At 35.6% G+C, this 14,488-nt stretch overlaps 1 non-coding gene across 1 annotated transcript; it reads right to left on the bottom strand.

Annotated features, from left to right (window-relative positions):
* Positions 1-236: 236 nt before the first annotated feature.
* On the bottom strand, positions 237-373 carry LOC111753458 (small nucleolar RNA SNORA2/SNORA34 family). Its single transcript, XR_002788249.1, has one exon. It is a non-coding gene; the product is annotated as a small nucleolar RNA SNORA2/SNORA34 family (small nucleolar RNA).
* Positions 374-14,488: the final 14,115 nt, after the last annotated feature.

Here is a 14,488-nt window from a genome sequence, read left to right as displayed (position 1 = left end):
TTGCATGGTTTCCCAGCACTCCAGGTCCCAGCAAACACCGGGGGCTTCCGTCCTGGGCCACCACAGCCTGCCATGCTCACAGTCACTCACCAGTGGGGGAAGGGTTGCTTGGTTTCCCAGTGCCCCAGGTCCCAGCATGGTGCTGGTCCCAATAAACAGCAGTGGCTCCTGTTCTGGGCCATCACATCCTGCATGCTCACAGCCGCTCACAGGGTTAGGGAGTGGTTGCTTCAAGTGGTTGCTTCTTTCTAATGAATTGACCATTTCACTGCCCAAGTTCTGAAATGGCCAACAGATCATAGAAAGACATCTCTTTAGGCTCTTGCTTGAAATCAACAGCTTCAGGAAGCTTCCGGTCTTGATTCAGGGCCAGTATAAGAAACTCTTGAATTTCATATGTACTTTATAAATCACTGGATACTAAAGCTTCTTAGATAAAAACTCATTAAAGCTGAATGTAAAGGGCAATATATCAATGCTTTCTGGGCTTTAAGAATGACTGTTTTATATAATCCAGAGGTAAAATTTGTTTTCCTGTCACAGCTAAAAATGATTGAAACTTTAAAAAGTTACACATAGTATTGATGGAAGCTTGAAGATTGCTATTGGCTAGTCAAACTAGCAAACTGAGCTAAGTTTTATTAAACAGAGTTAAGTTCATTTTTAAAGTGAATATAGTTAAGGGGAAAGACGTTTGTGTCTCTGAGGCCACCACTATGCATAAAGGTAGGAATGTTCTGGGGTTCTCCCTGCACTCTGATGGCAATAGAATAAGTAAAGCAATGTGCATCTAACTTGAAAGTGTTTAGAAATGCAAATATGAGGACATTTCAGTGTTGCATTAAAAGAGCTTCAGACAAATTGTTATGGCTGATACCTGTGTCAACCTGAGTTCAGAAATTTAATTAAGTGGTTCAGCAGGGGGCCAGGATCCTTACTTTGCAACATCCTCAACCTGTGAAGAGAAGGGCACGCAGGTGGTGTGAGTGCTACACCTACTCAAGGGTACTCTGCTCACAATATAAGAGGGGAGCAGAGGCTTATTCTCCCCATTTTGCTCCTGCTGCTTTTACTGGCTGCTGCCTTGAAGTGTTTGCCCCTGAGCCACGCCATCCTCCCTTAGAGTCAGCTGATTATGGATTGAAAGCATGACAAAGAGCTAAGTAAAGCTTTTCTCCCTTCATTTTGAGTGTCGGGTATTTTGTCCCAGCAATGAGAGACAAGTAACCAGACACAAATGTATGCCAAAAATGAAGGGAGCTACTAAAGATTGAATTTGAGATGTATTGAGGACCTGTATCTACGTGGATCCTGGAGATATTTCAAGCCTCTTGTTTGGCCTGCTGTCTTAAAATCAGAATCAATGTGGCTCATAAATCAAGTGCCCACTGCAGGCCAGGGATGATAGAAGGTTATTTCCTGATGACTTGTGTACACTGGCTTCAGTAACAGTCACAGCAGCAATTAATTACATTGCTCTTCCTACCCTTTCCATTTACCAGGAACTTGATGACCTTGTTGGTTGTACTAATGCAGAACAAGGCGTATCAGTTATTACAAATTAATAAACTAATGAGAAAAAAAAGCTGCATGACATTTACGTCAGCTATTTTCATTGGCTTATTCAATTTGTGAGTTAAATAGAGAGTTCCTGTCTGGGAACCTCAATTGTTAAGCAACTGGCATTCATTCCTGCTTTTTTTTTTTTTTTTTTAATGTTTACTGCTGGCTTGACAATACAACAAGATAAGACTCAAATAGATAAAACTGCAGATGAAATTGATACATTACAGCAAATACTATAGAAATACTGAGAATAATCCAGAATTACTATGAAAAGCTATGTCTATCAAACTGGAATACATAGATAAAACAGATGCTATTCTGGACACATGGATTAATAATACAGCCAAATTGAGACAAAAGTACACAAAATATTGAATAAGATCAATAACAAATAATGAAACTGAATCAGTAATAAAAGTCTTCCAGAAAAGTAAAGCCCAAAACCTAATGGGTTTTACTATTGAATTTTAATGAACTGTTAAAGGTGAAATACAAATGCTCATTCTGTGAGGCTCACATTATCCTATAACCAAACCCAGACACAGAAAGAAAAACAACAGACCAATATGCTCGATGGACAGAAATGCAAAAAAAAAAAAAAAAACAATCAATTATCAATAAGATATTTTAAAAAATGACTTCATAACACATCAAAAAATCAACAGAGTTAATCCCAGGAATCAAAGGACATCAATAAATGTAAATCGTCATATTCATGTCAACAGAATGAAGGATTAAAATCATAGGTGTATCTCAATAGATGCAGAAAAATGATTGGATAAAACTGCATCCTTTCACATTAGAAGTCCTGAAAAAATTAGGTATATAAGGGCCACACTTGAATAAAAACAGCTATTACAAATCCATAGCCAGCATTACCCTGAGTGGAGAAAATCAGAAAGCACTTCCTCTAATATCAGAAAAAAGAAGATTGTCTACCATTACCTAAAAAACATGTGTATTTATAAAAAGCCAAATTTTGTACATTTAGAAACAAAAAAAGTCTGAATTTTACACAGGATTTAAAATTTCTAAACATTTAAGTGGTATCACATATATAGCCAAATAACTTTTGTGTCCATGTCCAAGTATTCATGTACACAGTAGTAACTTTAAAGTTTGTATTCCCATTATAAAGGCTATCTTTTAAATTTTTTCTAGTGCAAAACAGTTATTGACTATAGTAGAAACTTTAAAAATATTGCCTGAATATAAATCAATCTTGATCTGCTCCCTAGAATATATATAATGTATATTATTATATATATTATATGGAATATACATTATATACATTATATATATATATATATATATATATATATATATACTATATATATAGCCACATAAATTTACATTAATTTTCTTTTTTGTCTTTTTTTTTTTTTTTTTTTTTTTTGAGACGGGGTCTTGCTATGCAGTTCAGGCTGGCCTCGAGCTCACTTTGTAGCCCAGGCTAGTCTTGAAGTCTCAGTGATCCTCCCACCTCAGCCTCCTGAGTGTTGGGATTATAGGCGTGAGTCACCATGACTGGCTACATTAATTTTCTATGTATATCTATCTCATGAATATCAGTGAAACAAATCCCATAATACTTAACTATTTATTTCTGAATAATACTGCTTATAGCCCTCAAATTATTCTAAATACCCTGACTTAGCATAAATTCTGATTTTAACATTTAACAAAGCTATCCCTATTAAGAATTATGTATATATTAAATCAGGTTGCAGTTATTCTTTACACAGAACGGCAATTTAAAATTTAACACAGAACGGCAATTTAAAATTTCTCCAGGCTTTTAACTTGATTTAATTAAACTAAGTACATTTTAGCCATAGATTTCTAGCCATAATGAAAATGAGTACCATATAAAAACAAATAATACAGTAAAGCAAAAGAAATAAATTCATGTTTATCCTATTGTTAGGTTTAGCAAACTCATTAATGAATAAAAACAAAAGGAGTGCACAGCCTCTAAAAAGAAAAGGATAACTATGGAAGACAAATCTGACACTACAAACAAATTCCTGCAATTTTTAATCTTTTTGAAAGTGACTCTTTATACTACAGAATATTAATGTCCCTTTTAGGGAGTTGGTGCACAGAATACCTCTTCATCATTTTCAGTTCCTTCATTCTCCTCTTCTTTTGTGTATCCCTCCTTTGATCCCTTCACTCTCTCCAACAGTCTGCCTAGCAGGTTCTTATCATCTCATTTTGAGTTAATTTTTTATTAACTTTTAGGTTACTCACACACCAAAAAATGAGATATTTAGTGTGCCGAGTCAGGTTTATTTTTCTTAGAATAATGGTCTCATGTTCTATACATTTTCCTGCAAGTGACATGATTTCAATCTAATTTATGGCTGTATCATATAACACTTGTTTATGTATTTACAATTTCTTTAGATAGTCATAAGTTCACAGAAATCTAGACTGTTTCTAGAACCTATGCATTGTATATTGTGCTCCTATAAGCATGGCTATGCAAGTACCAGCATAGTAGGACATCTTTAATTCTTTGGGGATTATACCCAAAGATTTATAGTTGTATCAAATGTTTTTTTTTTGTTGTTTTTTTTTTTTTTTTTTTTTTAGTTTTTAAACGACTCTTCTTAGTGATTTCCATAGTGGCTACATTACTTTACACCGCACTAACAGTGTAGGAGGGTTCTTTTCTCCATCACATCCTTATCAGGATTCATTATCTCCTCTGTTCTTGGTGGCATACATTCTGACTGAAGTAAGTTTCATTCAAAGTAATTTTGATTTTAATTTCCCTAATAGCCACTGTTTTAGTTTCTTTAATCATTTCTGAAACACAATACCCAACACTTTCAAATTAAGGGAAAAAGATTTATTTTGGATCACAATTTGCAGAGGTATTAGTCCGTAGTCAGCTGACTCTGAGGTAGGACAGCTTGACAGAGGGACATAGCAGTGGAGAAGCACCTGCTCAACGCATGGCACTAGGAAAGCAAAGACAGAGAGAGAAAATATGGGGGCCAGGGTTAAGGGAAGAGATATGCCTTTCTAGGTCATTTCCCCAGAGACCTACCTCCCAACAGCAAGTCAGCTGTAACCCCATCAGTGAACTAAACCACTATTAATTACCATGGATGCATGATCCAATTACCTCCTAAAAGTACCATGTATATGAGGCCCTTTGAGGGAGATCCAGATATAAACCACTGCAACCAAGAATGTTGAAATTTTTTCAGATAGCTATGGGCCATTTTTATTTCACCTTTTGAGAAATGTCTATTGAATTGCCACTTTTTTGTTTGGGCCATTTGTATATTGTAGGTTCTTTTTTTTTTTTTTTTTTTTTTTTTGTTTTGTTTTGTTTTGTTTTGCTACCTTTTGTAGAAGACCAAGGGGATAGTTCTCCTTGAATGCAGAAGTATTACTTCTGCATTATAAATCAAGCCTTATTTCCATATATTGATGTATACAAAGCAGACCATGCCTTTTCCTTCTATCTTCAATTGACTCCTAGCAATGCAAATAAGGCCAGCTAAGGTACTGATCTTAAGATCAACCAACCATTTCCTGTTTCCTCGCATTGTGTTCCCTGTGAATTGGTTGAACACAGTGGGATGGCAGAGCTAATTGGCTCTAGGAATGTTAACTGGGTATAAGCATCAAAGTAAAGAGGCTATGACTTTCCAGAGTACAAATGTTTACATAGCAGAAACTGAAGCAACAGCCTCCTGAATTCATTTATATGCTATCTGAATCGAGTTATGCAGCCTGGTCTTTCCACATAGCCGTCTCCCTGTATTTTACAAAGGTGCTTGCTTTAGTCCAGCTAGCTCCACATACCTTGCTCAAGGATTACCTGCCCTCCTCACTATCAATTATCTGTTTTCACAAAATAATAAATTCTGGAGTAGCCTTGGATCAAGGCCTTTGTCCATATATCCTCACGGATCCAATTTAGGAACCCTTGGCTGCCCATAACTTCACATATGTCTTAATGTCTTTATCCTCTCTGTGGGTTGCATTGGAGGTGGTAGATTGGAATTAACTTGCCAGGATTCTAATTATATTTCAATGGGATTACAAATATAACTTTCTAGATTGTGAGGAGAACTGGAAAAAGAATCACTATATTTGGATTACAATGTATAATATTTGGGGAACAAAATTAAAAGGAATTACAGTTGGAATTACAATACTGAGTTGTCTGTTCTCCAACATATGTTTCTGGCATGTTTGTCAAAAATTCAATGGTTATGTCCTTTGTTCTATTCTACTAGTATTTTGTGTAAATATCATGTTGTTATTGTTACTCTAGCTTTGTGTATAACTTGCAATCTGATATTTGGTACTTCTAGCTTTGCTCTTTTTGTTCAGAATTGCTTTGTTTGTTTTGTTTCTGAGGCCATAAGAATTTAAATGATTTTTGGTTGTATGAAGAATATTTTTGGTATTTTAGTAGAGATTGCATTAAACCTATAAATTGCTTTCATTAGTATTGGCATCTTGATAATATTTGTTCTTTTGACCCAAAAACAAGGGATATCTTTCCATTTCAATGTCCTTTAGGGTTATGTAACTTTGATTATAGAGGTCTTACACTTCCTCAGTTACACCTCATTGGTTGGGTTGATTTCTAGCCATTTAATTTTTGAAACTTATTGTAAATGGAATTGTTTTCCTGGTTTCTTTCTTGGTGACTTCATTATTAATGCATAGAAACGTAACTGATTCCTGTGTATTTTTATTTTGCTGTATTTGTTTATCATGCCTAAAATCTGGTGGAGACTTGGGCTCTGCATGCAAGCATCACATTATCTGCAAATAGAAATAATTTGACTTCTTCCATGTGCATTCTCCTAATATTGCTTTGTCTTATCTAATTGCTCTGACTTAAATTTTGAATACTATATTGAACAGGAATGGTGAGCAAGGACATTTATAAGCTCCCTGACCTTATGGAAATGCTTTCACACATACACACTCAGATTTAGTGCAATTAACTATTCATTTGTCATATTATATATGCCTTTGAAAACTTTAAGATTCATATAACAATTTTTATCAGGGTTTTTTTTATTTTATCCTGAAGTGTTCCTTGATTGTAACTTAGGCTTTATCTGTGTTTCCTGAGATGGTCAAGTGATTTTTATCCTTGGTTCTATTTAAATGGTGTACTAAATTATTAATAAAAACAACCTAGCCAATGGTAAATGATCTTATAATGAGTTGCTGAATTCTGTTTATTGATGATTTTTGCATCTGCGTTCATCAAGTATATTGGCCTTCTGCTTTCCTTCTGATTGAGTCCTTATATTGTTTTGCGATCAGTTTGTGTATTTTTGTAGATACGGGTCTTTTGCTGGCAGTATGTAGATGAGTCTTGCTTTTTGATCCAATTTGACTGTGTGTCTTTTAATTGAAGTGTTAAGATTGTTTATATTGAGTATTTCTATTGAACAGCATGTGCTAATTCCTGTTATTTTTGTTGCTTTTACAATGCTTAATTCATTTCTTTTTCATATTTACTTGACTACTCTCTCAGTGAAATTTATTCTTTCTCATGGTCTGTGTTTTCCTCACTGACTCTATGATTTCCATAAATCTTTCTCTAGTGCTGAACTGGTGCCCATGAATTTCTTTAGCTTGTCTTCATCATGAAAGGTCTTAATGTCTCATTTAAGTTTTATTATAGCCTTGTAGGATAGTAATCTAGGTTAGCAAACATTTTCCTTCAGGGACTGAAAAATTTCTTCTACAATTCACCTTTACACCTTCACAGTTTCTGATGAAAAATTGGATGATATTCTGTTACTCCCTTATAAGTAATTTGGAATTTCTCTGTAACAACATTTATTTTTTTTTCTTTCTTAAAAATTTTATTTTAGAGAACTAAAACCAAGCAAAATAAGACAGAATAAAGCTAATCAAAACAAGACAGTGTGAGTCCAGATTTCAGAAAAGATAGTAAGAAATCAACAATGGATACCATAATGCCTTTTGTCTTCAAAATAGCTGCCCATATTTTCAGACATAGTAAAATAAGACAAAACAGAAACAGAATAGAATCAATAAAAACAAAACAATGAATGCAATACAGAACTTCAAAGCAAAATAGTAGTAAATCCGAAATGGCTACCATACTATATCTTGTTTTCTTTGAAATAGCTGTCCATCCCATCAGATACAACAAAATCAAACAAGATAAAACAGAATAAAGCCCAAACAAAACAATGAGAATGAACTAGGATTTTGAAACAAGATAATAGGGAATTAACAGTGGCCCACACCTTCAGAAGGAGATCGTCCATATCTGCTACAATGTATATTGTTATCCTTTGAATAGATGATCAGATTACCAGCGTTAGGCCTGCAAAGTCAGTGAAACACTAAACACTACTTTAAGCATTAAGTTGTGTTTTATCTCATTGCCTATCATCCCACAGCCTGTGTTTCTCTGGAGATATAGCTAGTCGCTTACCAGGAACATTGACTCTTGTCTCCCTGCCCATGCACTGAAAGGGGCTGCATCTGGCTCTCCCCAAGTCAGTCCGCACATGATGCCAACTCACAGGAGATATTAGCTTCTTGTTGACTGTGTGTTCTCCTCCTCAACAGTCCATGAATGGCACTGACATTCTGAAAAGGAATGATGTCTCAACAACTTTAATATTCTTTCTGTTCTCACTTTCTGGAATTTGACTACATAGTATTATGGAGAGGTTCTTTACTAGTCATGTCAATTTGGTGTTCTAAGCATGTCCTTTCCTTAGGCTTCTATCTTATTTCCAAGATTTGGAGAAATTTCAGGAATAATTTCAGTGAGTACATTTTTAAGTCATTGGCTTCTACTTCAGCACCCTCCTTGCAGCCAATTTCTGTTAAGATTGTCCTTTCAGAGTCCCATAGGAGTTCGTAGATAGTATTTTTGTTGTATGTTTTTCTGTCTTTATTAATAAGAATTGAATGTTCTAGTACACTCACCTTATTTCCAAGGCCTGGCATCCTTTCTTCTCAAATATCTTGCCTTCTGTCAGAACTTTCAATTGAGAATTTTGCTGGACTGTTGTGGTTTGTTTATAGGGTTTCTGCTTCATTGTTGTTCAGAGGCTCTATCTCTTTACAGCAGTGATCATTCATACCCTGCATTTTTTCTTTAATTTATTCAGCTGTTTATTTGTATTTTCTTTGAGCACTTAAGTAAATGATTCATTCAGCTGTTTATCCTTTTAGAACTCATTGATTAACTGCCAGTTCTTATTCCTGGGATTTCATCCTCTTCTATATGTATGGGATCAACTGTTGAGGACTTAGGATTTTTTTAGAACATGTTCCTTTATTTTCTGATGATTCTTTTGTTGTAGCAATAAAGCTTTTAGCTTAGTTCATATACAAATTTCAGTCATGATTTTGAGGTCCTCATCAGTAAGTGACTTTCCAACTCAGAATCCTCAGTACACTAGGTATAATCCGTAGCACTGAATTGTGAGGGAAGAACTAGCAGTGACATCAATATCTAAAGCATTATCAACACATAATTTGAAACTTTAAAAAAATTTCTGTATTGCTTCACTAAGCCAGGAATATAAAAAAACTTTAGTAACACAGGATAGGCTCAGAAAGAAGAGGAAGAGAAAAGAAAAAAAATTCAGGAACCAAAAGGAAAGGAAGGAAAAAGAACAATAATAGTGTGTGTGTGTGTGTGTGTGTGTGTGTGTGTGTGTGTGTGTGTTTAAAGACAAAAAAAACAGAATTTCAAAAAAAGATAATAGAAGAGAATTAATAATACATCATGTATTGTTATCTTCAAAGCTGTCATTCCGAGTACAAGATATAAGTATCAATAACCAGGTTTTAATGATAATATTTATATACCAGGAAAGGAGAAGGGAGGTTTGAGAGATTATGTGAGGGGAAAGAAAAAATAAATAAAAGCAGAGAAGGCTATACAAATGCAAAGTGAGAGAGAATACAATAAGATTAAATTCAATCAAACTATCAGAAATACAAAGTTAGAGGACACTAGAAACAACCACTGGTTGGACAGAACATGAAAAATAAAGATACACACTTTATAAGTGTATATATAAGCATATACACTTAAAAAAGCAACTAAAACATTATTTAACAATAATAAATATATATATGTATATTAAATGTAAAGGAGGGAAATTTGAAAGTGTGTGAGAGGGGAAGGAAATCAAGAGACAGGCAGGGAATATAAATGAAAAGTGACACTAAATATTGGGAGATTAAATCTAATGAACTAACAGAAACACAAACTCAGCAAACCCTAAAAATAACCTTTGGAGTGTGTAACATAATATGAACATAATGGTAAGACAGTAACAGAGCTAAAGCAATAACTAGCACTTGCAAATGTACACACACGCAGTCACCCATGGTACACACTGAAAAAAATACACATAAAGTCAGGAATTTAGCTCAGCAGGCATAAGCACCTGCCTGGCAAGTACAAGGTCATGAGTTTGATCCCTGGTGCCAGAAAAAATAAAAATAAAAAATATACATATACCCACAACAGGTTCTCCTCTTGGCAATGTTTGTAATGGAGTGAATTTTTGGATGCTGCCTGATGAAAAGGTTAAATGTGGAATATTTTTTAATTTTTTTTAGTCTAGAGTTCTCCATCCCCTGTCCAAATAGGCAAGGCCATTTAGACTAAGCAAGACCATGAGCTCCCACACTTTGGTTATATACGAATACCCACGAAGTTAACCAGAGCATGGACTGGCTCAAACCCATTGAGTTAATCTCTTCCATACCCGCAAATGAAGGTATCAGAAAATTCAGACTATCAGCTGATTCTGTCACTACGTAGTCCAGGAGGGCTTGTGTGCAGAGAGATAAAGCTATTCAGTGTCTGTATGCTGCTGTAGTTATACTGAATGCCAATCAGAGGGAAGGTGCACAAGGTCTATGTTTAATATTAGAGGTTAATGATGCCTAGCCTTCCACTGGTATATACGCACAGAGGTACCCGCAGACTCAGACATCTCCCATCACAAAACTCACTGCTGTCATGTCTTTAAACCACTGCCATTTTCTTCTGTTTGTCTATGCTGCTGAGTTCTTCCAGCCCAGGGTTTGGTTTCCCACAAACCAGATACTGCAATATTTTTCCCAGTATCTTGCTTTTAGTTTTACCATTTCACCATCAACCTCTTCCTGAGCACACATTATGAGGCTGAATGCATTCTTCCTCCCTTTGGTCAGTGGGCAGTTTCATCTTGAAGTTCTAGTCCATGAGGAGGATTTCTTTACCTAGCCAAAGCCAGTTAAGTATGTCTTAGATTTCTGACAGTAATGTAAATAAGCATTTCAAAATTTCAGGAAGTAAATATATTCCTGTCTTAACAGGAATGCTTACAGAAAGAAAAACTGCAGATAGTGTAACTCAAATCATTTATGAGGAGTGTTATGAGTGGGTGCATTCTATTCTTCCTATAATGATTATAAATTGATTTTCTAGCTTTCTATATAATTGTACTTTTCCATACTGATACAAACTACTCATTTAATCTGAAATACTTTATTTCACAACACAAGACAAGATGACAAAATAAAAATAATTTAGTAAAAAATCAAAGCACATTTATCTACTATTTGTATATAATACTTGTGCCAATGATGAACAGATGCTGAGCACTTATTACTTAAAGGGAAAGGAAAGCACCATATGTTAATTCTGATAGATTTTTGATATTGCTATCTACACTTAAGATATGAGACAACAAATAAGGAAACCGAGGCAGAGAGGTGGCACTGGCACACAATATCATCTTTGGAGAGTTTTCAACATATTGAATATTGAACCAAATGATGTTTATATAACATATTTAGATTTATGGGAAAATGTAAAAGCTACAGCATTTCAACTTTGTGTAGCTATAAATATGTGTGTATGCTCTTGTAGACATGAGGTCAGCAACACAGTTTGAGAAAAGCAATGGAAAAGCACTAATAATGCTATCTTATTGTTGTGGTCTGATTTATCAGACAGTCGCTGATTTATCAGTCCTCACCTATTCCTTTCCTTCTCTGTTTGAACGCTCCATGTACCTAAGCAAAAGCCAAAACAACTATTCAGATACGAAGGACTATGTTTATCTCGTGTAGACATTGCTATTCCACTGGCTTTATGTTGCTTCATATGTTGCACAATGAGTTTTTTAAAGTAATGTACAGAAACTTAGTGAAGAATTTTATATGTTGGGATTATAGATACATTCCTCAGTAATTTTGAATGTTGGAATAATAGCTATTTTCTCTAGGAAAAAAAGGGTAAAGTTAAACTGGGAAGTCCCATGCATGGAAACATTTGGAATCATAGTGTTTCAGCATAGTGGTCCCGGACGTAGAAAACCCACTACAGTTCTTCCAGCTGTGGTCACATTCCTCAGTTCTGTGCAAATTATCTACCGTCTGTAAAATTGGGATATAAATCAGCCTAAAACATAAATATGCTCTCACACATATATTCCACCTCTCACCACACACACACACAATCAAGATACAAACACCATGTAGTTCTTAAATCAAGACTTGACATATGGAAATGTTTAACTCCACGGATTTTGGATTATTTTCATAAAACCATGAAAACTTATTCTCTTACTATATTTTAATCTCTTAATATTTGTGAGGGATCTGAAGTTCACTATGGTGGAATATAGGACCTTCTATGCCTAGAGACTTATTATCAGTGGAAAATATGAAGTAATGTCTTATTAACATTCTAAATTTATAAGGAAGAAACTAAGTTTGAAACATTATAAATTCAGGTAATTTGATACTAGGAATATATAATTAATTTTCTACTAAACTAATATAAAATAACTGTCATTTTTCAGTTAGAAAACTATACAAAATATATCTCCATATAAGGACTTCATGAATATTTACATCGAGAAATTCCTTACAATATTACTTAGGTCACCTAAGAGTTGTTAAGTAATACATTTAAAATATTTTTTACAAATCTAATAAGTTCACTAGATCTCCTACTTCATCCAAAGTTAGGATCATAAATTACAATTGCCTAAAAATTTTAAATATTTAAGCTGTTTGTAGATTGAATTATACCATATAAATTTGATGCACATTTCACAGTGCACATATGTATTTTAGCATAAACAATATACAATATAATGTAAGGAAATAGGATATTTGAAAATGAACCAAAAAACTTACGTCCAGGCAAAATACAATAGGCACATTTGTCTTTTCTTCCATTTAATACAAAAATCAAACACAAAAACAGACCTGAAGAGGAAATAAAGCAGCTATTTAGGAAACCTGAGAAAAAACAGAAGGCGTGTTAACTCATGCTCCATTTCTCCTCTATGAAAAGTCACCAGAATCTAGGTAAGGAAGATAAGGCATAAGGAGCAGATGCCCAATTAATAACTGTTCCAGGGGTGTCACATCCCAATTCACCTGTTCCTTTAACCATAAGCCAACATTTCAGCAGCCTCTCCAAGGAACAAGGAAGTGAGTGGCAGGCTGGGCACATGGGAAGCGCGGGGAAGGCTTACTGCCTCTAGTTTGGCCTTCCTGCAACAGGTATGCAAGACATTAGATACCAACATGAGGCAGAAGAAGGGTTAACATTTTACAGAGAGGATCTGGGAAAGGCAAGCAGGAGCCATTGGTTGGCGAGACCATTGTGAGAGTCTTTTTGGCTCAGCACTGGGAAGGTTGTGCAATATGTGTGCCAGGCAGCCTCATGGCTGGGTTCACTGCAGGGCTCAGCATCCCAAGGAGGGAAGGCGGCTCTCTTTTTCGCCCCCCGGTGATGACTCGGTTCGTGAAGGGCCTGCAGAGGGTTTACGGCAACGGGTTTCAAGCCATCTCATTGTGCTTGATTCACAAGCAAAAACTATATGACTGCAAAAGTAAATAGAAATGTATTTTCAGGATTGCATAGAAAAGCAATTTTAAGATAATGTTTAACAAATTTTACCAAAATTTGTAAGTGTGAGAGAGTGTCTTTTGTGTTCAATGGACAGTGGAGTGTAAAGAACTCCACTCTGGAATCATGACTCACTTAATTAGTGAGCTGCGCAGTAGTGATCATCTTACTTTTATAGGCTTAGTGTATTTGTTTATAAGTAAATGTTATGGATTAAAAACTGGTGGTCAATTTAACATCAGCTGCATAACATCAGCATAGTGCTGAGCATAGATGTTCCACCTGAGGAAAGTTGCCAGCATAAATAGAGATGTGGGGAAGGAGAAGTTAGCATTGAGGCATTGTGGATTCTCCGCAGTTTGAGCCATTAGGTTCTCTTGGAGAAGTTTTGGTCCTCACATTGAGCATTGCTTCCTGGCTCCAGAAAGGAAGATGTGTGCTGCTTGGGCTGCAGGATGAACTCATCACGCTGGCTTCCTGCCACGTCCTCAACTGTGCTTGTCATCGAAGGAACTGGGGGGCTTCTGTGTCGCTGAGGATGGCTGTGGTGCCTTTCAGGACAGCTCTGGTCTTTGTTGTGAGTGTGACTTCTCGACTTCAGCATAGAATTCTCAACCTACCAGCACAGCTCCTTCACTCTGCTGGCACAGACTTCTTAGTTTCCACCGCTGACCTTTCGGCCTTCCTAGCATGGATCCGAAAAAGAGACTGGCATGAGTCCTTTGTGTGAGCTCTAGACCTTCAGTTGGACTTGTAGGAGGCATTGTCATGAGCTCTGGGTCTTAATCTGGGGTCAGGTGGGACATTGCTGTGGCATTCAGACCTTTGGCAAAATATTCTATGTCTTTAGTGTTGTAGATAGATTTCCTGCATTTTCTTGGGTTAACTTGGGTGACCATCATAAAAATAATATTACAAATTCCATGTCCTGATTCTCATTGTTCTCCTCACAACCTCTGACTACAATAGTAAAGAAGTAAATAACTCAAATTTAGGAGGACTACT

This window comes from Cavia porcellus, unplaced genomic scaffold (genome assembly GCF_034190915.1).
Source record: "Cavia porcellus strain 051 isolate PalLab524CR breed Dunkin Hartley unplaced genomic scaffold, mCavPor4.1 scaffold_5, whole genome shotgun sequence".
NCBI classification, from domain to species: Eukaryota; Metazoa; Chordata; class Mammalia; order Rodentia; family Caviidae; genus Cavia; species Cavia porcellus.
The sequence above is the reverse complement of the archived record's forward strand: the minus strand, read 5'-3'. Positions and strand labels throughout refer to the sequence as shown.